Source organism: Corvus brachyrhynchos, unplaced genomic scaffold (assembly GCF_000691975.1).
Source record: "Corvus brachyrhynchos isolate BGI_N302 unplaced genomic scaffold, ASM69197v1 scaffold21, whole genome shotgun sequence".
Classification (NCBI taxonomy): domain Eukaryota; kingdom Metazoa; phylum Chordata; class Aves; order Passeriformes; family Corvidae; genus Corvus; species Corvus brachyrhynchos.
Window position 1 is genome coordinate 2,666,546 of NW_008236924.1, and position 24,512 is coordinate 2,691,057.

At 43.3% G+C, this 24,512-nt stretch overlaps 1 protein-coding gene across 2 annotated transcripts in view; it reads left to right on the top strand.

The window, feature by feature from the left end:
• Nucleotides 1-24,512, top strand: part of SGCD (sarcoglycan delta) — a 259,400-nt gene that overhangs the window by 56,126 nt on the left and 178,762 nt on the right. For both annotated transcript variants that reach the window (XM_017728137.1, XM_017728139.1), the window contains exon 2: nucleotides 5,824-6,009. The gene's annotated coding sequence lies outside the window, so the exon portion shown is untranslated. The remainder of the gene's footprint in view (nucleotides 1-5,823; nucleotides 6,010-24,512) is intronic.

Sequence of the window (24,512 nt, forward strand, 5' to 3'; positions counted from 1 at the left end):
GGAAAAGAGGTGATCTGTCCCAGCTTTTGCAAAACATCTGTCCCTGGCTCAGTGTAAAAGGGATGAAGAGGATAAAGGAAAAGAAAGGCACTGACTCTGCCTTACCAATGAGTTAAGGACTCTGCCATCCTAAATTTGGAAATGAAGCTTTTTAGGGAGCTGGGAAACAAGTTCATGTTGATGCTGTGCACTAGGGGCTGGAGAAACTTGTTTCAAAGTTGTGATGAAAAGACCTGATGGAACCAGTTACACCCCACTCAGTGTGACAGTGAGACCTGTAGCTTAACTGTGACCCTAAGATGAGTGATGAGATTGTTTCCTTGTTAGATCCCCATTTTAAGTCAGAGTAAGAGGAAATCCGCTTAGATACTGTTCCATCAGCAGAGGTTGTATCACACAGCTGCCTCTGGAACAAACCTGTCAGCTCTTGTTGGGAGAACTGGGTTCATTTCATTACTCGATTATTGTGACGATCTGTCCACTTAAATGGAAGCTGGTTGCTACTCACTGCTGCAGCGAGTTCAGCTTTGCTTTTTTCTCCCCCACAAATGTGCTTCCAACCCTTTCAAAGCATTATTTGACAAGGACATATGCATTGCAGTAACTTCATCATTGCTTTCAACTGAACTGGCAGAAGAAACAATAATCTCCTGAAAGAGCTTCAGTACAAGGGCAGATGTAAATGTCTGAGTCTAAGGAGCCCAAGAGATCTTATTTTATAGTCTAAGCAGACTGTAATAGTAGGAGTAATAATAATAAAAACTCTTAATAGTGTAATGCAGCGTTGGTAGCTGGAGAGTTAGACAGTAGCCTGCAACTTAAAAGCTTTTGAGCTTGAGAAGCAGCTTTGGTTAAAACCAAATGCCTGCTGAATATTTCAAATTGGAAGTATTTCCATGGCATTTCTTGGGTTCATTTTTAGAAAGTATTTACTTGTGTGCAACAGCAGCAAAACCTGTGCAGTGTCATAGCATTTTCTAACCCAGCAAGATATTAATTACACTCTTGAACCTCGTAATGTAACATTGATGCTTTTGTGATGGGGATAGTTCCTTCAAGAAGCATGATTAACTACTTATTTCCTTTTTCTGGGATACCATTAGTTCGCACTTGGATAACAAAAATCAATGCTGATCTTCAGCAGTACATTACAGTATTCTATTGTATTAATCTCTGTCAACGTATTCTTCATTTTATTATTGTCTGCATTCTTTAATTGAGTTCATTTCCCATCACAACACCAGCCCCCACCAAATTTCTAATGGTGGGTGTTATCACTTGAATTGCAGCTCTCCTATTTCACTGTTTGTTTTGTTGGCAGGGAAGGAAAAAAAAACCAAGCCTCAAAACAACTGAGTGCCAGTAGCACTATGATTTCTGTTTTATTTATGTTTTGCACTGGGCCACGGTGAATGATAAAGTATGTCTGGGACACAGCTGTGGGCAACACTTTTAGGTGTTATAGTTGGAAAGGTGCCAGAGTTGCATTGTGACCGATTTTTTACTATTAGCCTTCTGGAAGGAGGGATTCAAAGTCTCACCTTATTCCCTTCTTCATCTGTGTCACCTTTACAGTAAATTAATGTGAGATCTTTACCAGAGATGGAGCTGACAGGGTGAGCTGTGGATCCCACAGCTTCCCCTGGGACTGGAGCTGTGAGGAGTCAGGAGCGCCCTTTGAGATAACGGAGCGCTGGGAGCTGGAGCCCGCGGTGGGGTTGTGCTGATGCTGTCCTGGAGCTCAGCAGGAAAAACACTGAGCTTGATCCCGAGGATAATGCAAAAAGCAGCAGTTGTTCCCTGCTCAGCTGTGTGGGGACTCATGTCTGAGGCTGTAATTAGAAGATATACCTGCTAATGAATTGGTGTAATCCCCTGCTGTGTGCAGAGTCTGCTGGGGGATCTCTTCTCCTGCCTTTGCAGAGGCGGGTGACCTTGCTAAATACTTAGCAGTAAAAATGTGTTTTCCCTTGCCTGTTTCACAGCCTTTCTTCTGGCTCTGCCAGTGGAGCTCTTCTTTATTAACTGAAAATATTTACACAAATTTATTTTTAGGGAAAGAGGGAAGTTGGAAGAATATATATGAACACGTTCCATATGTGTCATACACATCTATGTGAATACACACACATATGGAATTCTGATTTCTTAATGGCCACACTAGCAGTAAAAATAAAAGAAATTTAATATTTAAGCAAGGAATTATGTTTTCAATTATTTTTCAGTCACCAGCCACTTTAAATATTTACTCTTTTCTACGCCCAACTAATTTATTCAATTGCAGTCAGGTAGATTGTAATTAATTTTTGATGAGACAAACTAATACTAATTTGAATATCTACTACACTGTAATATTTGCTTGCAGATGTGTTGTTTAGCTTGTAGATACCTTTTTTTTGCCCTTGCTGAAGTTGCAAATGCTCACCAATGTTGCCACAAGGCCCAAGCTGCACCTTAAGCTGTATGATGCACAAATACAAGGATGAGTGGGCTGGGTCACAGAAGGGTCCAGCCAGCTCCTGTCCTCACCCCGACAGGGATCAATAATTGATGCCTGAAGACAAGGATTGAGAACAGGGCAAAGGTACAGCAAGGCTTCCTGAGAGAGGGAGAGTCTCCCAGACCTCATTGATTTGTGGCTTGGAAACATCCCAAGATAAAAATGTTGTCTTCAAATTTCATATTTGATCTTATTTGTTACGTCTAAAGTATATAGTTATTTTGTATAATTCATGCTTTCCATCAGCAAAGGACTGAGACTCCTCCAAGGGAAATACTCTCTTTTTACTGGAAAAATGTCTTGTCTGCCTTTCCTGATTAATGAGAACATCCATATGCCGGCTTTTGTGAGTGGAAGACGGATCTGATACCGCTTAACTATGTTAACTGAATGTAAAAATCTGAAGTGGTGGGATAATGAAAGTAATTTGCAGTTTGTTGGCGTGTTCCCTCTGATCAAACACGAGTGGGGGAGCACAGCAACTTAGAAACAACACAACAAAATTGTGGGATTTCTAGGACATGGGGCATTTTTGCAAGTTCAGACTTGGTTTTGTTTCAGATAGGAACAGTGCCAGCTCCTATAGCAGCTGCAGGCTGAAATGGATGTTTTTTGTGTCAGAGATCATATGGATTTGGGTTGGAAGGGGTCTTAAAGACCATCCAGTCCCACCCCGTGCCATGGGCAGGGACAGCTTCTGCTATCCCAGGTTTCTTCAAGCCCTGTCCAACCTGGCCTTGGACACTTCCAGGGATGGGGCAGCCACAGCTGCTCTGGGCACCCTGTTCTCACTCTGCAGCCATGGGATGCTCCTGAGGCTCTGGGCTTGGCAAGAACTGCCCAAAGCCATGGAGGTCCAAGAAGCATCCTGGCAGGTCTGTGATGGGCTTTCCAGGGTCCTTGAGTGTGAGAGGGAAACCAGCTGGACACTGACCGTCAAGTCAGGAGTGACTTACTGAATGTGAAGGGGTTTTTCTGCAAAATTGTGCAGGTTTGGCCAACACAAATGACATACATTCTCCTTTAAATTTTTTTTTTCCTTTTTTTTCCCCCCCTTTTAAGGTTCTGAGCCAACACAAATTATAGCTTGTGTGGATTTCCGTGAATTTATCTTTTGTAGCCTTTTACTTTACTCTGTTGCTGCCTAGAATGGTCCCTGGCCTGGCTCCCTCCCTCTGTATTCTGTGATGCACATCAGCAGAGTGTGGAGCCTTCAGACTGGAGCATCTACACTTCGCTGCTCACTGGAAACCTGGCCACTAATTTAATTTTGTTAAGGTGCCCCATCTCTGTTGTATTGTGAGAGATGGGAATCGTGCGCACTCACTGCATTTTGTCATGACTAAAGTTGTTTCTGCCTCCATGTCCACACCTCCTGTTACTTCTCCTCCTTCACATTGCTGCACATTCATTGGCAAACTGTACTAGACAGGAACTTCACACCCACACCTTTCCCAGCCTGAGCCCAGGTCCCTGCACTCAGGTAGCAGTGATGATCTGGTCCTGTTGCTGTTACTTCCACTACTCAACTCAGCTGATGCTGTGGTTAATGCACAAAAATGTAGCCCTGATTTTCTTTAGTGACTATTCTGTGTTACAATTTACGAGTAGAAATGAAAAAGTAATTGTAGCTGTGATCTCCAGAGATAAAATCCCTTAAAAGCAGTAGAATTAGGTCTTACTGCTGCCTGCAGATCAAACTACTGCAGCATCAGCCATTCCTGTGCCCGTAAGTCACTCAGCAGCTATTTCATTTGGCAGTCTGATTTTTCATGGTTGCCTGGAAGAGGACAGCACCTGTGAAGGTCCCCTTTTGTCCTTCATGTCTGAGTTCAAGAGAGGCTGAAAATGTGTACAAGAGTTACTGGGTTGAGGTCTGCCATCCCAGCTCCTGTTGTGGGTGTCTCACAAGGTGTTGTGGAGCCTTTAGGGGTGTATGTAACATAAGAGGTCCAGTAAAGTAGTAAGTGCTAAATAAAGTGAATATATTTGATTGTTCTGATCTGTGTGACTATGTGTGCTGTGTGGACTTCCAGCAAAAAAAGAAAAAAAACCATTATGTGCATTTTTGTGTGTGTCTGTGTATGTGTATAAAAGGCACTATGATGCTAACTTCCAGTATTCACAGTTTCATGTGCTGGCTACTGAAATCTTCCTTCTTGCAAGCCCAAAACCTAATGGGCTTTCCAGATAGGTGTAACCTGTTCATGGGTGCAGGGTTTCTTGTGAAGATGTAATGGGATTTCGTGGTACTTAGAGCTGCCACAGGCTTTCTCCTCTGAGGGAAACCTCTTGTATGTCTCTGGGTTTTTTCCCTTTGCTTTTTTTTGCATTCCTAGGCAGAGTTAGAGTATCTTTGTGGCTGCTGAGTTAATCTTAGAGGAGCATCTCTGGGTGTGGTTTAAGGACATAAGCCATGGATATATACGACATAGGGAGCTCAGATCCTGCTCTTCCCTCAGTCCTCACCTGTTTTGTGCTGCTGTGCCCAGTTTTGCTTTACAGGCTGTGTTATCTGGGTGGGGGAGGATGATTCTTTGGGTGTTTCCCATATGCCAGGGATTAGGGATGAGCATTTGAACTTCTCAGTTCTGCTCTGAGGTTTCTGGTTGCTGGCAGTGCTGCTGCTGGTGGTCGCCTCCATCTCTCACCTGGTGTCTGCAGTGAGGCCTCACGTCCCTGCTCAGCCAGGGTCTGACCTCTTGAAAACTCTGAGCACATCTAGCAGTGATAGTGAGCTGGAAAACGTGGTGATGCTGAGCCCCTTGCTCCTGGAAAACCCCAGGACATTTACTGGTCTCTGACAGTTGCGTTGGAGGCAGAACTTAGGGAATTGCTGCATGTTGGGCTGGCAGTCACGACTTCCCATCTGATGTGAGCTCCTAAGCTTTGAATTTCTTGAGTAAGAGCCATTTTAAGGTGCAGAGTGTTAAGACTGAGGTGATGTCTCTGCTTTTAATATGAAAGTCCTGTTATTCTTCAGAAATGCTATAATGAATTAAAATATTCCCAATGGAGAAGTTCATTACTTACTTTTGTATTATGATATTGGACTGGAATAAAAAGCAGCCAGGCTGTCATTCATTTCCTGGTCTAGGGACACTATAAAAGTACTGTAAAGCAAGAATAGCTTTGCACCACAGTTCTTGAATTCAATGATTGCCCTCTGAAGGTGCCACACATGATGGATTGTCACAGACTCCCTGTCCTGCCTTGACATTTCATTCCTATCCAGTGTTGTCTTGTGTTCTGCTCTGAATCTGCCAAACGACTGACCCTAGAATTTAATGCCACACCTTCTTCTCTTTTCTTTTTCTGAGCAGCATCTTCTGCAGCTGAGGCTCTGAAATACTGGAGGACCCTGCATCTTCCTCAGGGACGTGGGCAAGGGAGAGCTGGAGCCTCTGGGGGGCTCGGAAAGGAATTGTGGTTGGTGGTCGCCTGAGGAACTTACCTTCACCCCAATGTTGCTCTGAAACGAGTCGTATCCAACAGTCAGGTTTGGTAAGGTATGTATTTTTTCCCCTGCTCTTGTATTTTTGCTTTTTTTCTGAATGTCTACATAGGGGGAAAACAGAACATTAGCAGCCTTTGAGTTTATTGCTGTATTCATGCCATGCTCATACTGTGTCTGTAAATAAGCTTTGCTCTCCCTGAATTTAGAAAGCATTCATCAGGAGTGAAGTGTTTTTATTGTCTTGGGCTTGAGGGGGTGTCTGTTTATGTGAAGTTCTTTATTGAACAAAATACTCGCTGATGGTTGTGTGTTGCTCCTGGTGATGGATACTTGATGATAAGAATCCATGTTTTGAAAATCCCACTTGTTGTGTGGGACTAATGACTGCAGTTCTGAGGGTCAGAGATGGGAAAAAAAGGGGAAATTAAGTAGCCCATTTGTAATTCAGCCCTGTGCTTTCCTTTGTGTTTTGTATATTCTCAGTATTTGCAAAGGATGGAAATACCACTACCAATTTTCTGCATAATCAATTCCACCTTTGTTGTGTAGCACTTAAAATTTTTGCCTGTGTGGAGATTCTCATACCCACACAAACATCTGTGCTGGAACTGTAGCAAGGCAATATGAAACAATTTTCTACCAAAAAGCTGAAGGCCAGGATGTATTGTTGATGAAGATTGTGCTATATGAGATTTTAGGGTAATACAGTCTCTGATTCTATGGCTTCTTTTACCTAGGTCAAGTTATTTCTGTGGAGGGAAAGTTTTCTGATTAAAAAAAAAAAAAAACAACAAGCCAACACATTTAAAGCAATGGTTCCCAGATCTCAGTAGAATGGTGTGAGATAATATTATCCTTTGTCATTTAACACATGGGTATTGACTTCCTTTATATGACTGAACCAGCACTATAATCTTGTTGAGAAAAGTACAGCAGCAATATAACATCTGCACTTGGTGTTAGTGGAGGAGCAGGGAAAAGAACTCAAGACTTTCTTAAAAGCCTCTAAATAAACTGTGATGTATCCAGGTGAGTGTGCATTAGTTCTCCTGCTTTTGATCTGGTTGCACTTGTCATGTTACCTCTGGAAATTGTAGGCTCAAAACTCCAGCAGAGCTCTGCAAGTGTCTGGCAGTTGCAGGGAAAAGTTGGTTGGAATAGCTTAAATTGGGTGCTTAACTTTTAAATGTCGAGGGTCAAGAAAGGTCTGTTCCAACCACAGCATGTGCTGTTAATTTGTACAGGAATTTCAAGAAAACAACACGGTTGCCAGGGCGAGATTCCCGTCATTACAGCTCAGCACAGCTCTGCTTGTCTGCCTGCTCCGCTGGCGCCTGGTTTCTGGAAGAAGAGCTTGTTAAACATTGCTCCTGCCTTTATTATCCTCTTCACTTCTGTTTATTTCCAAGCTACTGCTCTTGTGATTATAGCACTTAAAAGGGAAGGTTGTAGGAGAGGTATTTCATAATCAAGAGAGCTTCTTGACTCTCGCAGAGAAAAATTTGGCACTGTTAAAATCACAGCAGTTTTGTTTATTCCTTGTTTGGGTTTGAGATTTCTGAGTTAAAACATGTAAATCTTCCTTGCAATGAGGGTATGAGTTTTGCTGGGTACTCAGGGGGCCCCAGGATGTGTGAGGATCTGCTCCAGAGATGTTGGTTGTTGGTGTGACCGTGGTGCTGCTCCTGCCTTGGACAGGGGAGTGGTAAATGAGCTCCCCTGTCATTCCTGAGTCAGTCCAACTCTCACTCTAAGATCTATACAATTGATTGGTGTGAAACCATTATTTAAGAATTAAACTCTAGGGTGGACTTTGGTTATACTTTTGTATTTTACTTTGTGGCCATCAGATCTAAAACTTGGTTCTTATTTAAATCTCATGCTTATGGAAACTTCATCTTTAAGAAGAGCGTTGCAGGTTGAGAAGGTTGTGCTAAAATGTAAAGATTTGGCCAAACTGGTTTTGCTCACTTAAGTAGCTGAGGCCTTTCTTTATCGATTGTCTTCCTCTCATGGACTTGTGATTTTCAGAATGCTTGACTGCCATCAGCTTCATCTGTTCCCACAACACCCTTGTAAGACAGAAGTGCTACTTGTCCCCATTTTGTAAATGGTGAATAAGAAACAGAGTCACTTCTAGGTCACTTTTAAGTGGCAAACATCTGTCCCTGATTTTCAGGCAGTCTAAGTGCACAGGCTGCATGCAGTGCCCACAGCTGGAGGCAAACAGGATAGCCCTGGCTGAGCACAAGATTTGGATGTGGATCCTCCTGAGGTCGCTGCTCCCACCTAGTCCAGTTTCTTCCATGTGTCCTGCTCTCCCAGGTAGAGAGGGTTTTAATTAAGTGATTGCAGTAACGCTGAATGACATCAGGACTCAACATTCCCTCCCTATCTCTACTGAAAACTGAAACATCTGTTCAAATGATGTGAGCTGAATTCATTCATCTTTGCAGCAGTGTTTGCTCACGTGAGACGAGCAGATTGCCTTTTAGCAACATTTATGAAGTTGTGCTGATGGTAATCTTATTGGATGAGGAATTAGTTTAAATGGATCTGCAGATGACATGCAGAGTAATATTTTTTTTCTGAAATTGCTCATTTTTAGATTAGTAGAATCCGGTTAGCAAAATGCTCTGTTCGGCTGAAAAGGCACATTTAATAAATATGTAAGAGAAATTTTAAAGTAGCCATTAAATGTAGTTAATAAATTTTATCTTGCAAATAGAACTGGAAAAAAACCTGTTCATCTAATGTGTTTTATGGCTCTCACAGCAATTAATTGTCTTCATTACATGAACATAAATCCTCAGTGTAATTCACCTTTTTCAGATTAATTGCTGTGGAAATTTCCCCTTTGCTTTGTTTAGACTAGTAATATTATTTCTCTTTTCTAAAAGTTGAATCTCAACATCACATTTTTTACCTTTTCCAGATGTTCTGTAAATCAGTTCCAGTTAAAAGAAGTCTCTTTATGCTACAGGCCAGTGCTGGGGTGGTGTTGCAGCTGTGATGCTCTGATCAGGTGAAGCAGAGACTTCAAGCCCTGCTTGACCTACAGCAGAGCAGTGGGCAGGTCTCCTTCTCTCATTCATTATACTATGTGGTCTGACAAAAACTTACTATTTATTTCTTCAGATTTTTTTTTGTTTCTTATATGATTTCATTTATTAAATAAAAAAAAAACGCTCTGATTTTTATATGCCTGTGGGCTTGGCTGTCACAGTAAGACCCTAGTGCAACTTTTCAGTGTCTTTGCTGAGGGGTGCAGGTGGTGTCTGAAAATTTGTCAGTAAAATTGTCCTCCAACATTATTGAAGAAAAACTTTGGTTGGAGCATCACGGGACTTCTGCTTAAATTCCCAAAATTAAATTAAAGCTTTATTTTGATTAAAACCTTTTTTCCCCTGGACTGAATTTTGCACACCAAACAGGACAAGAGGACAGCATGCAGGATCATGTTTTACATATGTTTTTTTTATCAGTGAGCAGGCTGAGCTTGTTTGCATGAGTAACATTTATGCAAATGTTTTCTAGTGTTTCTCTGGACTGTTTTGCCAGGGTGAGGAAATAAAACAGCTATTATATTTGCATGTTTTTGTTGCAAGATCAGCAGACTGGCTGTTAAGGTATCAGTTCCCTTGATGATACCACTTCTGCAGCCCCATTCACTCAGCTTCTCCTGACAGGGCTTTTATTGAATCCATCAACCTGACACATATCAAAGCACAATTTCTGATAACAAATATCTTGTTGTAAAATTAATTAAAAAGCTGATAGCAGCAGCAGAACTGAGTTGAATTTCTGAAAGAAAATAAGAAACTCCAAAACTAACATGAGATTCTGAAGATACCAATCACAGAGCAGTAATATAATAGTCCTTTACCTGTGCTCCTGAAGTACTGAGAAATCTGTGGGTTTGTCTGAAGTCATACAAATGGCCTTGCTCCTGGGCTGGCAGCCTGAGGCTCTGCCTTCTGCCCTCTGATGTTCGTAGTGGTGCTTCAGAGAGTGATGAAGTTGGGGTTTGTTTTCTTCTGGAGACCTTTCCCCTGCGAGGACCAGCAACCTCCTTGTAATAACTTTGCACTTCAGTCACACAGAGATTTGGAGACTGAGTGGGAAATGCTGGCTCTGCGTGGAGCACATGTTCTTTCTGTCAAAAGACAAAGCAGTTTGGAGCCCCTTGTCCTCTGCAGAGCTGCTGCTTGGCAGCCCATAGGCCGTGTCTTAGGCAGAGTCCAGCCAGGGTGGGAAAGGGCCTATGTTTCTTTGGGCTGCAGATGTTTTGAAATTAGCAGGCTCAAAACCTTTGTCTGAGAACATATTTTCTCTGTCTCTTTGTAACCCTCTCCTATCTGTCTTGCTCTCTTCATCCTGCTTTTTCTATCCCCTTTGGTTTTGCATCCCTCAGAGGACAAGCAGCTTCTGGCAGGGCTGCCTTTGCACTGGTACTGCTTTCACTCTGCCCAGGCTCACTTACCTCTGATTTTTGGCTAGCATGCACTGTAAAATACTAGCTAATAATAATCATGCCTTTTGCTCTGTGGCAGGCCTGCTTTTGGATAAGTATCCACTGACAGTTTGCAGCCTAGCAGAGAGGAAGAGGAGGGCAGCCAACAGTTGATGTGGAAAATTAATTATGAACTGCCATCCTCCTGCCATGTAGTTAAGACAGTTCTGCATTCCAAGCTTTACATCCAGCTGCGCATTTCCTTCCTCAAATAGTGGGAATGCTGCCAGAACAAAGCTTAGTGGAGAATGTCTCATATGGGACTGATCAGTCAGGATGCTCTGGAGCCTTTACTGCTCTGCTTTCAGCTGTGACACTGCCCAAGGAGTAACTTTTTACCTTTTGTTGGATGAATGTTTAGCTTAATTGTGCATCCAAGTCGATAAAGATGTGTGTGTGTGGTGGGGAAGTCACCCATGTCCCCTGTGCAGTCAGAGAGCAAAATTTTTGTGTTTCAGTGTAGTGGTGACTACACTGTTCAGGTTCAGATGAGCTGCAGCTTATTATATTTTCATCCTTCAGGATGACATATTTACTTCATAATGATCCTGAAAAACTGGCCTCTTACATGGAGGGGGGAGAGTTTGACAGGCACCAGGCAGCCCTGGGAATGTAATTACCTGTAGGAGCAGTTCTGTCCCTGGACAACCTCTGTGGAAAGATCACAGAGGCAATTGCTGGAATCCCCAGCACCCTCTGTAGTTCAGGAGCTGTTCTGGTCTCATAAAGGAACACTGGGTCCTACTACCTTGAGCTGAGCACTGCCCAATCTAAGTGCCAAGGATGCCATTCCTTAGGGACCCCTTTAGGATACATGAAAGAGTCTGAAAGAGGTAGGGTTTTGGAAAGCCCTGACAAATTTCTAAGTGGCTGTTTGGGGCTGAGCTAAAGAAATGAGCATTTGGTGTAACTTTCCTCGATGTTTAGTCCAGTGGGTAGTTGAGGCTGTGAAAACAGCCTTGCAAAGCCACAACAAGTAACAGGTGTGAGGTGTTATGGAGAGACTTTCATCTATAACAGTGTCTCTTCAGAACAGAAGAACCCTTTTGGCTGCTCAAATTTTCAGTTAAGGTACCAGAAGTCTCCACTTTGTACATTTTTATTATCAAATTCATTGTTACAGTTGCTGACTGATTTAATGGTTAACTGAGGGGTGATCTCTAAGAAACACCTAGGATTTTGTAAATTGCTGCCTGGTGGAAGTCACTGACTCAAGTCATGATGATGTGGCTTCTGTTTTTCTCTTCCTGAGCTCTACCTCCTGATTGACACAAATTCTACTTTCTTTCTAGTGCTGTCATGCTGATTTTTTGCAGCCAGGGGACCGTATTTGGAAGCACAAACCCGTTGCACAGGTTTAGATGTGCTGCAAATAATTATGAATATCTAATGAAGGGAAGCTAAAACATACTGAAAATGTTTGGAAATAAGAGGGAATGTGTGCAGCCAAGCGTTAGCTGTGAATGGAGAGTTCTTGTTGGCATTGCTTAATGGGAACTTTCCAGCTTGTAGTTCCTGTGGTGAATATATAGATAATGGCAAAACCAAAAAGGCAGAGTTGCTGGAGGTAAATGGAAGGAGCCTTTCACCTCTAGGTGAAAAGGGACAGTGAAGTGAGCAGCATTTCTCTTGATGGGTTGACATCCCCTCAGTCTTTGCTTCCCAATTACTGGGAAGGGGCCAGCAGAGACCCTGCTGCACTGGCCTCCTCTAAACAAAGTTGTGTCTTACTCCTTCACAGCACCAAATACCATCTGTTTTTTGCTCCTGACTCTCCAGGAAAAAACAGGGAGACTTTTTTTTACTTTTTTTTTCTTTTCTCTCTCTCTACTAGCTCCCTTTATGTCTCCCCAGACAAGCTTACTGCTTTTGACATTAGTGGCCAGATCCCTTTTTGTCCACCTCAGGAAGTGGTTCCTGATCTTTGTGGAGATTCCCCTCTTCCTTTCTTCCCAGTGCTGTTGTGCTTTCCAGTCTCAATGCTGTGTGAGAAGGAGCACTGCAGTTTTATCTTAGATGTTGTATAAAGACTTGGGCTTGGGGAACCATCAAATTGGTGTGCACTCAAGCTGTGTTGTGATGCCATCACCCACGTGGATGGAGAAGCTGAAATTCAAAGCATTCTGAATGAAAAGGCACCATGGGGGTTAGGACTGTGCCACTGCCCTGGCAGACCTCATGCCTCTGTCAGGTGCTGGAGGTTCTCAGCTTCTCTCCTTCTGCCCAGTCGTACCCTGGTGGGTCTGCACCAGCATGCTGGGATAGAAGAAACATAAAGAAAATAAAGAGAATTCAGGACATTTTCTACAAACCCCTTTGTGTTTTATGTGTTAAATTGGGTGGGAGAGGTGGTGCTTGACTGGCACTGCAGGGCAACACCTCCCAAAGTGTCCTTGAGTTTATGACGGAAGTAGGGAGGTTTTAAGTCCTTCTCTGCACTGTTGTGCTGCCCTCGGGGGTGACACCAATACCCAGAGGATCACTGGAAGTTTCCCCTTGGAATGCTCTTAAAAGGGGGCAAAACAGTAACAAAAAGTGTTTCTCCATAGGAAGGCTTGTTGGCACCTCTCTTTGGCTCAGGAACACGGGAGCAAGGGGGTGGGCAGCCCTCCACTCTGCTTGCTTTCTGTCTGGGAGGAATTTCTAGTTATTAATGATTAATTCAAATGTTTCTTGCCATGAGTACAATCCGCACAGAGTGATAAATTTGTGGTGGGTTAGAGGTGGAGGTTGCTCAGTGCTGACAATTAGTTTGAGCCACAGGCTTTGCTTTCATTGGCATTTTCACAGCATTAACCTGGACCTTGTCAATTAAAATCCAGACACATTTTGATGAGGGACATCTTCTTCTAATGATAATTGTAATAATATCACTTTTCTTCATTTAAAACCTGTCAGGCAGGCCATGTTTCCTGGAAAATAACTGCCCAATTTTCACATTGCCTAAATAACTAGGAAGTATCTTTCAGTTTTTTGAGCTGACATTTCATCACCAGTAACTAAAAGCATGTGGGGCCAGAGCTGTTAATCTTCGAACGCTTACCAACTTCAGTCAAGGTAATTTGACTTTATCTGCTAAAATAAGCAGGTTTATTAGCCTTCACTTTGGAGGCTAATAAACATTTGATAATTGCCTCAAGTCGTTGGTGGGGATTTAGCCTATTTAGGTCTTCTATTTGACAGCACAGCTCCAGAGCATATCCTAGACGGTGGTCCATTTCTGCAGCTCACCTGTTCATTAGGTGGAGGAGGAAGCCTGGTGTAAAAGGTTGATAAGGAACTTGTCTGAGTTGCACAAGAAGTCTGCAGCAGAATACCTGGAAATCCTCTGTCTGTTCTTGTATATTAACTGCAGTGGGTTTTTTATGTGTCTGTAAATACATTTAGAATCTCTTTCAGGCCACAAAAATGCGTATTTAATAGTTGCAGTGAGAGTGGTATATCAGTTTTCAGTTGGAAACCCATTGTGGTTTTATTTTAGCATGGCATGCAAAATAAAAAAGTGAAAATCATGTTTAGTTTTGCATGGAAAAATACTTCTCATTTTCCTGAGTGGTGTTTCATAAGTGAAATCCTTTACAAATAGCCACAGTAGGGAAGCAAAAAGCTGTATCGAGTAGAACTATCTAGACTTTGCAACGTGCTTGGTCTGAGCTTGTCCCTGTGGGTGGAAAATGCGGCACTTCTTTATTAAAAACTTGATTCTTTGGTCTTCCTCTGAGAAGTGCAGAGGAAGGAACTCTTAATTATGAGCACCTCAAGGTGATGCCATAATATAAGTAACAACAACCCACCTTATTTCTATAGCAGCTGGAAAAATGTCATCAATTGTTTGTAGTTCCAAACTCAGGGCATAGCACGGACTCAAGAGTAGGAAATGCAGGCACAAAATCCTGCACTGAAAAAAGACTGAGGAATGATAATGGAGAGCTAAATGGGCTTGGGCTGCTGTGCCTGTATTCTGCAAGTTTACAGTTGTGCTTTCAGTCAATGCAAAGAGTAATCCACCTCCTCTGTGGTGGGGCTTTTCTTTTCCCTTTCCAGTGTGAACTGGCAAGCCTGTAATCTGCATTCTGCTGCACATAGAAGTCACATTTACAATGGCACAGCTTGAAGGCTGTAAATATTACCAGATATTTTTCCAGTGAGCCTTTATCAACCAAGCTGTGTATCTCACTGCTCTCATTTTTTTAAGAGTCCATTAGGGGTGATCAATAAAACCTGACCTACCTTTGCAAGTTAAATAGGCCTGATTTTAAATGACCAGACTTAAAGACATTAGGATTTGCTACCAGTGATTTAAAGTGCAAGCAAGATCTGTTTACATGCCATTTCTTTTCCACTTTTGAGGTTTGAATTGCATGGGAAAATGTGTCACATTGGACATTAAAGCATGGAAGTAGAAACTGACACTTTGTTGAGCATGTCTTTATGTAGGAGCTGCCTTCCTACCCTGCACTTCACTGTATCTTACTGAAAACATATTGTAATTAATAGATGTGGAACACACCTAACTGTGCAGAGGGAAGGCTCCGTGAACTCCGACTCCAAACAGGATTTTCTTTTTGTTGCTTTTGATCTTCAGGAGGTGCCCAAGGAGGAAAACAGAATGTGCAATAAACAAACAAACACACAAAGTAATAAAAAATATATATGTCTGTTGTTTAACCCTTGGAGGTCAGTGTGGAAGTGAAGGCTGGAAGAGCAGCACTCCCTGCAATGCAGGTCTGGCTGGGCACATGGAAGGGATGGATTGGTGCTGTAGAGCAGGCTTTTATTTCCCCACCTCATGACTTTTAAGCATTTAATTTGGGAACCTGAAAGCCATGTGGAATGGTCATGTGTCATGAAAGACAGGTTTGGTTATACAAATGAAATACTTCATTGCCTTAAAGTTAGTCTGAAAGGTGTTGTAATAAGCAGGTGATTGAGTCAAACGTGCTGAAATAAAACCTCCTGGCAGGAATGTTGTATCCTGCAGACATTATCTCTGTTACAAAGAACTGCTTTAGAACATCTTAAATATTTTTGTGGCACTTGTTTGTCATAACCACCCAGCTCTCTGTCTGTTGGGCTAGTTCAGATTATTGTGGAATGCAGTGTGGTGTCTCTGGAGATCCCAGCTGAGACTGGGCACAGTCCATGCATTTACTGATGGCGTGTCTCAGTTTCACAAGATTGTTTTGTGCCAGCTGCTCTTCCTCTCCTCTGCATGGTTCATGCTGAGAGCAAGAGGTGTGAGGACTCAGTAAGAGCCATCAGAAGGCACTGCTGCTCAGATGCCTCCATTGTTTTATATGGAACTTGTGTGTGTTAATTTTGACTTTAGGCTCGTGTACGTGCATGCTCATACTCTGTTGGACTACTTATTAATAAAAATCATTATTAATTTTGTTCCTAAATTGTCTTATCTGTTTCTGTGGCCCTAGTTTGTGCCCTGCTATGTTCAGTGCTGAGGAACGAGGTCGTACATGACAGTGCTTGGCCCAGGGAGTTCTTGTCTGAAAAATCTAAATATAGTGGGAGAAGGAGACATGGATTGCCAGCAAGTGTGGAGGCAACAGATGGAGCACAGCGGTGGAGATGAAGGATGTGCAGAGCTTCGTGTGTTGCAGGGCACTGATCAAAACTCCTCTTTGTTGTGGTGCCTGTACAAGGCTCACAGCAATCAGGGATTTGGTTTGCTGAGACTAACTCCTGCCTTGTTAACTACTACCTCTTGATTATTTCTATCTATATCCATCTGCTGCCTCTTTGCTGTTAGAGCTGCAAATTCCTTAGGGTTCAAGCAGCTTTTTCTTTTAGTGTTTGTGCACTACCAAATTCCATGAGGCTCTGGCCCAGGGTTAATGCTGGAAGCTGTTAGCAGTGGCATTTGCACATAAAAAATAAGGCACTAGGAAAACAATTATTTTCACGTCCTGATTATCTTTATTTGCATTGCAACATCCTCTGAATCTTTGAAACTGAAAACATTATTTAAATGAAAGACACATGATTATAATTATTGTCATAATGTTCTGTAACCACAAATAGGTCAGCACAGGAAATGCAGGTTTTTTGGTGTGTGGTTGTTTGTATATATATATATACACACATCTGTATTTTTCTGGTAGGTAGATTTTATCTTACAGCCTCTGGCTGTTGCTTTCCTAGGTGCTTATTCATATTTAATCCAGCTCCCCCATGTATTTGCATACATAAATGCGCGCTTGTTTTTAGCACCTGTTTGCATCTTTTAATTCTAGATTGACCCTGAGGCTGCTGGCTTTGGGGTTTGTGCAGCCCCCACGTAGCTGGGTGTTGGATATTGCTCCCCTTTCCCAAGCCCTGAGGCCGTGTCACACTGACCTGCCAGCTGAAGTTTCCCCTCCTGGCTCCAGGCCACAGCCAAATGCTTTCAGCGAGTTCTCGGCTATAATCCTGAGCTGATTTCTGGGATGCAATTCACTGCCACGGTTATCATATCAAAAGGGGAGTGATTTACATTTCCTGCACGTCTCTGTGTTGCCAGCCCCGGAGGATGCTGCAGAGAGAAAGTTAACGCAATTTGATAAAATAGCGAAAATGAGCCTATTTACAGCGCTGCATCTTACGCTGTGGAGGAATTCGATACAGACGCAAAGTTGGCACTAAGTACGAATTTAGGCTGTGCACAGAGATTAATTTGGGGACTTTTTTTGGCTCCCAGGGAAAAAAAAAATAGGAAGATTGTTCCTGAAGACTGAATGCGTGGAGAGCTGTGTACTCGGCTTTGTGCGCCACAAAATAAATCTTTATCTTGATTTCTTATTGTGTTGCCCCTTAAACTCTCTCTCTTCTCCTGATGTTTATCCAGAGTAGTGTCTGCATAACACGGTATCTTTAGGTTTTATCTGACCCCCTCAGCCCTCTGCAGTTTCCTCACTGAAAAGGAATTGAGCAATCATGCCAGCATCATTTGTACAAAGTGAAACACTTTCTGCTGAGATATTTTAAGCACGTTCCTACTGGAAATGCCATAGGAATGGCAGGGCTGCAGCGTTTGCTGCTGCTGCGCATTCAGCTGCCAGTATTTGTATGCAGAAGCAGACACAGTGGTGGCTTCACATTCATTTCCTGTGTATCAATTACTTATTAGTAATCCACAAGCCCAGTTAAGGAACTGGAGGTAGGATGTGATGGTGAGAGTGTGGCCATGCCTCTCCTGTTGGAGTCTGGAGAGGGAAGGGATGCATCTCGTGCAGGTGACTGAACTGGTGCTGTTATCTCTGAGTTAGATTCCTGCAGTCTTGTCTAACTTTGGCTTAGTTCCCTATTTTTTTATGAGCATCTTTCTTGGATGTATTGACTGTGCTGCGATGAGGGGTTGTGTAAAAGGGGCGCTCAAGGAGAATGGAATGTGCAAAGCACTCTTGGATTTACTGCACCTTACCTTTGTCATTCAAGGTGTTGATATTGTGTACTTGCAGCTGCAAATGCAAGAATATGTACCATAAGTTTCATAAGCCTTCCAGGTGTGGCAGCAACTCCTCTGCAGGGTTTGTAGTCCCAGGTCAGGGTTTTTTTTAGAAACTGCTGAATAGAGGTCAAAAAATTCAGCTTCAGGCTGTTCAGGACAGGGTATGCTTTCCCTCCCATGTCACTTCCCTTTTCTTCCTCACATTTCAGCAAAGAAACATCTTTGTTCATGTCTGTATTTTACCTGCCTTTAAAAGCTTTGAATCTTTGTTTAGTTCTCACTTAACTTTAGCAAATCCTTTAAAAGCAGATCACAGAGTTTGACCACACCAGGAAATATCATCGTGTCACCTTGATTAGTTTGGGTGCCTCACCTCCTCTTCCTCCTAACTTTGACTGCTGCTTCTTCTCATCTTTGATTTCATCTTTCTCTTTTCTGTTTTCCCCCCTTTCCCTTTACTGTCTATGAAGATTTGCGCTGCCTTATACTATCACCTCTCCACGCTACTCGAACCTCAATGCAAGTGCCCTGGGACGAGATTACTCTTCCCCTTCAAACTGATATGTCTCTTTTAATGTGTGATGTCCAAAGAGAAGACTGTTCCTGGATCCTGGAAATTGAAACCAACATGTGCACATGTTGCTTTATCCAGACAAAATGTAAGCTTCAGTGGAAGTCAGACCACAGTGTGGGTGCTTGGCTGGCGTACAGCAGGTCAGGGCACTTTCCTGTGTAAGTCATCACTGATGAAAAGGGAAGCTCTGCACTTTTCTTCTGTCCCTCTCATTCTTTTTTTCTCTCCCTTCTACTTTTTTTTAAGAACTGATTTCCTTAGGGAGTTGTTAATGCTCAGGGCTTTTTACCCTGACATTTCGGACAATGATGTGACAACACAAGTGCATCTATTACTCTTCCTCTGGAAGCTGACTGAAGCTTAAGGACTTGATGGATAATGGCCACATTTTCCAGCAGCACCTGATGTACATGTGAGAAGAATGACTGAGTGACCTGCATATAAAACCAGACTATGTCAGGCACAAAGTCTGAGCACAGAACCAGGACGGAAGACTGAGAACATGAGGTCCTTATTTTCTCCCCTTCCTTCTGTTGCAGGAAATCTGGTGCTGTCTGTGTTGAGGCAGTGCAGGCTGTGGTGTGGGAATGTGTAATCTGCTTCATGGGAAGGGAGGGCAAAGGGGGGAGCAGGCTCGTGTGGCATGGGCAGCTTTAAGAGAAGGAGGCTGCACACCTGCAAATGGAGCATCACTTCACCTTTGGTTGCTAAAGAAAGCTGATTCTCCTCTGCCATGAGTAGTCAATTTACAAATTGAATGTAAAACAGCACTGGCTGGAGCTTGCATTCTGTGCTGCTGTGGGGGCCCTTCAGGGAGAAAGGAAGAGAGCTGGAAGCCCTTGGGGCTGGCTGGGGCTCTGGATCTGGAAGTCACAGGTCACTGGAGCAGGTGAGATATGCTGGTAGGATTCTGTACCCTTGGTGCTTTGCTGGGTGCTGTAGACCTTTTGCTGAAGCTGATCCTGCTCTGCTTTATATTCCACAGCGTAGACTTGCTGAAGCTGATTTTGAACTCCTGCAGTTGGGAAGGGATGGGGGGAGGGGGGTTCCAGTGGGCAGGGCTGGGGTGCTCCCCCCTCCCTGTTGCCCAGCACATCGCTCGGGCACAATCCCCCTGACCAGTGACTTGTGTTCTTCCAGCTTCTCTCTCTGCAAGACCACTTTGAGAAATGATCAAGGATTCAAGTAGTTCTCGTGGAACTGGAGAGGGAAAAGTTTAAGGAGGGCAAGACCATGTGCATTTTGCACCAGGAGCACAAGTGTGCAGGGAGTGGGTGGATGGCAGTTCTGCCCTCAGCTGTGCCATTCTCATGAGCAGCATGTCAGGAGCTGTCAGGATGCCCAAACCTTTCCTTTGCTGAGCTGCTCTGGGATATCATGAAAGTACATTTCATTACATACTTTCTTCTTTTAATGACTTTAATAATTATTAGGTGAGCTTTTAGGCTCAGGGAGTAGCTCACAGGTGAGATGTGATGTACTGAAGTCCATTGCATTGTTGATGTTGTAGCAGCCCAAGCTACAGTCTTGCCTCAGGACAAGAATGCGCTCCAAGCAGACCTTGAATGTTCAATTTTCACAGAGGACACACTCATAAATATTTGTGAACAAACAGGAAGTTGCAGAGTGCCAACAGAAGAAAATAACAGTGGAAAAACCAATCCTAGGTTGGGTATCTGTTTCTGGAACATATTTCCTGTGAATAATTGTCTGGCTTCTCTGTGCTTCAGATTTTCAATCTTTCCAGGGGCACTGCCCACCCTTACTTGGGATTTGGGGAAGACTGGTAATTTGCCAGATGTGAGGTAGTCAGGGGCCACTCTGGAGACACCAAAGAACATCAGGCAGAGAAATCAGAGTGCCCCCTGTAGCAGTGCCTGCTGTCATGCTTGTTCTTTAGTTTGTATAAGGCAGAAGTGTCTGCAAAACTTCCTTTTTTCTGCCTAATGTGCCTCATAATTGCACCAACAGTTGCTTCACATGGAATAGGATGCTGTTGTTTCAAGCAACAGAAAAAAACCCATTAAAATATTCTCCAAAAAACATGATTATATCCCACATTCCTTGTTATTGAACACTTTGCCAAGGAACTTGTGGCTGTAACGAGGAGGCTGATAAACATCCCCACTGTCGCAGCATTAAACCATAATTGCCCCTGGGTTTCTTGATTATCTCCAGCCCAGCTGTCATGTTGCCCCTCTGAAAAGAATGAACTGACATCACATGCACAAACTTCAAATGGTTTTTTTGGTTGGTTTTTTTTTTTTTCCTGGAGACAGGCAAAATTATTTTCAAGCAGTCTCTGGTGTTTTTACTAAACTTGTTGGAATATTGCACTGAACTGGGGACCAGTTGCTTCTATATCCCAAGCTAAGTGATTGTTCAGGTTTCCTGTCACATTTGGGCATTACCACAGCAGGACTCCTGCCAGGATTTTGTACCTGCTGCCAACATATGTAAGAGTATTATTTATTAGCTGCAGCTGGAACAGGGGCTCTGTGTTCCCAGGATGTAATCCTCTCTCCCGCTGCAGAAAAGGTGCCCTTAGAGCCCTCGCTGCCTCCTGTTGTGGCCCCTGTGAAATGGGAGCAGTGATGTTGTTCTTTCATATTGCTCCATCCTGGAACAATGTGTTGCTGCTGTTCAAAATGGGCCCATTTTCCAAGAAAAATAAGGAAAGTAATACAAGAACAGTAAAAATAGATCATTTTCTGAGCTTTCAACAAGTACAAACCTGCTTCCCAAATAACTGAATATAAATTTCCCTCTAATTGCAGGTGTTTTGAACCTATCTTGTTCCTTAGAATAGCCCCTGATTGGTAAGGAGGATTTTCAAAGCATTAATCACCCAGTTCCCTGTGGCTTTTGGCAGGAGTTTAGTGGCTGATTTCCCTTTGTGGCTTTACTGTTGATCTCTCCTTGACCTCATCTCCCAAGCAGACACAAGGGTTGCACATCCAGCCTCTCCCAGTTCCAGGGTGGGGGCCATGGACAGCCCCAGCCATGGCACCAACGTGGTTTTAAGGCTCAATGAACCATTCTGGGCTGAGCAGGAGTGTTACACTTGAGCTTTTTTGCTCTATGAGGAGGGAAAATGGCTTCATTTTAGGTTCAGTTGTTATTTTGTGCTCCTGCTAGAGGTAAAATGAGATTTTTACACTGGCCAAAATGGATGTGAACATGAACACTTCAGAACATTGGAAAAGCTTCAAAAGGCTGAGTATTTGGTCAAATAGAGGGGGTATTGCTGGCAGGGGCGAGCTCATGGCAGCTGAGGGTTGGTCTTCTTGCAGGAGTTTGGTCTGACAGTCTGGTCCAGTGCTGGTGGAGATGAGGAGATGGCCAGAGAGACCAAGGTCTCACCTGGATCTGTATCCACATGGCTTTTGCAGCCTGTTGAGCACAACCTGAGCATTGCTCTCTTACCCTGGTAAAGTGGGAGATTGTACATGGCAAAGATTTGGAGAAATTGGTTTCGTTTGAAAACAAATCTCCCTCTCTCCTCCAGATAATTTGTGTTTATTTTTGAAGGGGGAAAAGAATCAGGCAGCTAAAAACAGCATAGCCATGACAAGCTGGTGATGCTTGGCCTATTCCGGGAGGCTTCCTTGTGTGTAGTACAAGGTGTTTGTGTTTGTGCAAATGAATTACTAAAAAAGAAAAAAAGCTCAAAGCCTTTTGGAAGCCATGCTGAGACTGAAACAGCCAAAGAGGGAAGGAGGAAAATATCCCAAAACAAAAATGGTTCATGGTATCACCTGGGGAGAAGCAGTGGCTTGCAGGGTGATGCCTTAGGATTTTAGCTTTTATATTTTTTGTTTATTTGGAGTTCTGCAGTTCTTTGGTGTGCAGCTCTAAACTCCATGTAGACTGTTAGCTGCTGTTCTCCCATTTTGGTCAGACAAAACAATTCCTCTCCAGGCCTGAAACTCAAGGACACCTTACTGTCTCAGGCCCCGAGAAATGTAAACAACAGTGAGTTGGGGGGAGCAAATGTGGGGTAAATAACTTCATTACCTGAAGCTGTAATTGGAGGATTAACCCCCGATATGCAAATGGACCAAACTTACAAAAGTATGAATACCTGTGACCCAGGTGTCCATTTTGGGTGTAGCCCCTGGGGGCTTTGACTGCCCTAAGGTACCTGAAGGCCCTTCAATAAATATAACTACTTTTCATTCTCTTAATTTTGTCTAGCCTCTGTTTTTAGGTAGTCCCAACAAGGCATCAAGGGCATCATGAGAAGTGTTTGCTTGGGCCTCAGAGCTGGGCTTCAACCAAGCAGCCTGCCTTCACAGAAGGTGGAAGAAGGTTTTTCTCTATTTTTTCTGAAGGTGGAGAGGGAACTGACACTGCTGGAATGAGCCAGCCCCTTGCATGGGCCGTGCAGGTGCCTGTGCAGGGCGAGAGGGAGTGTGAAATGCAGCAGGGCACCAGCTGGCAGATGTGGTGAGAGCCCTGTAAAGGGAAACGTTTGCAAGTGTGAAGAGATGAACGTGTGTATGTGCTTGTAGGATCCTTGTTATCGTGGATCTTCAGGGACAAAATAGCCACTCATGCGTGGAGCGTAAACAGACACACGCTGTGTATAAATAATGTGTGGGAGAGCAGCTTCTGAATGCAATTTCCATCATTATTTAAAAACCTGCTACTTAGGTGAATTATTATAATTCCAGTGACACTAACTAATCCATCAGTAATTAGGATGGGAAATGGGAATAAATTCCATGGAAATTATCTCGATATTTCACCCATCCAGTTGTACAGTAGTCTTCTTGAAGAATAAACTGTCATTTGCCCAGAGTTTTTTGGAGGACTATAATTTAGCTGATTAAAAAAAAAAAAAAAAAAAATCGGGAAAACTCCCGTGGAGATCTCCATGTTAAGTTGAGAACACTTAAGTTTAGAGTAATACAATTACTAGTGCTTTTGCTGCTTTTCCAGTATCTTCTCTCAGCATAGCTGATTATGTAAATACTGATGATAATTCCATCTTTTCTTGGCATCCGTGGCATCCTGTGAGCTCAGTCCTTTCCAGACTCAGTGCAGCCGCATGGCTTGCTGTTTTGCCAGAGATGCTTTTGCTGCTCCCTTTGGAGAGCTCCTCTAGAGCATTTTAAACTTCCAAAACTTCTTCCATGAGTAACAGGAACTGCAAATATATTTAGTAGAGCTGGGGGTATTTATCCTGGAGAAGAGGAGACTGAGGGAGGACCTTTTTGCTGCCTACAACTGCCTGGAAGGAGATTGGGGGGATCAGTCTGTTCTGGGTAACAAGTGATGGGATGAGAGGAAAGGGCCTCAGTTTCTACCAAAGGAGATTCAGGTTGGGATTTAGGAAAAATTCCTTCACCAGAAGGGTTTTCAAGAACTGGAACAGGCTGCCCAGGGATGTGGTTGAGTCACCATCCCCTGTGTGCAGATGTGGCACTTGGGGACATGGTTTAGTTGTGTGTTTGGCATCCAGCACTGGGGTTGTTCAACATAGCCCAGAATACCTGCCTTGAAATAAACACAATTTGCCAAAATAACAGTGAAGAAATGCTGAGAGAAACAGCTTTTAAGACCCCTCGAGTGGAGTTCCAAATGCTGGGAGCTTTAAAATTTGCCCTTTTTGATCTGCCAACCCTGTGGCTGTGAATCCTCATTTTTTATGTACTCTTAAATATGCCAGAGGAGTCAGCTCCTCTGTACAGGAAAATGTGCTTTGTAATACCAGTTTCAGTATCTTGCACAGAACCTGGTAATCAAGTGAGTTTGTTCCTTGGCTTTGCTCTCTCTGGGGAGTAGATTAAGATCATCAGACATCTTTCAGCTGCAGCCCAAAACAAGTTTAAATACCTGTGTTGGAGGAGTGAGGCAAATGAATTCCTGCCTTACATTGCCTGCCCCTATTGAAGCAGGTCACTGTCAATGAAAAACTCTCTCACTAACCTTTAAAAATGGAGTTTTCTGTAATTCTGGTTCTGCTGAAGGGTAAAGCTGTGTACAGTAATTGAATCGGTGGTGCATGCAGACTGAAATTTT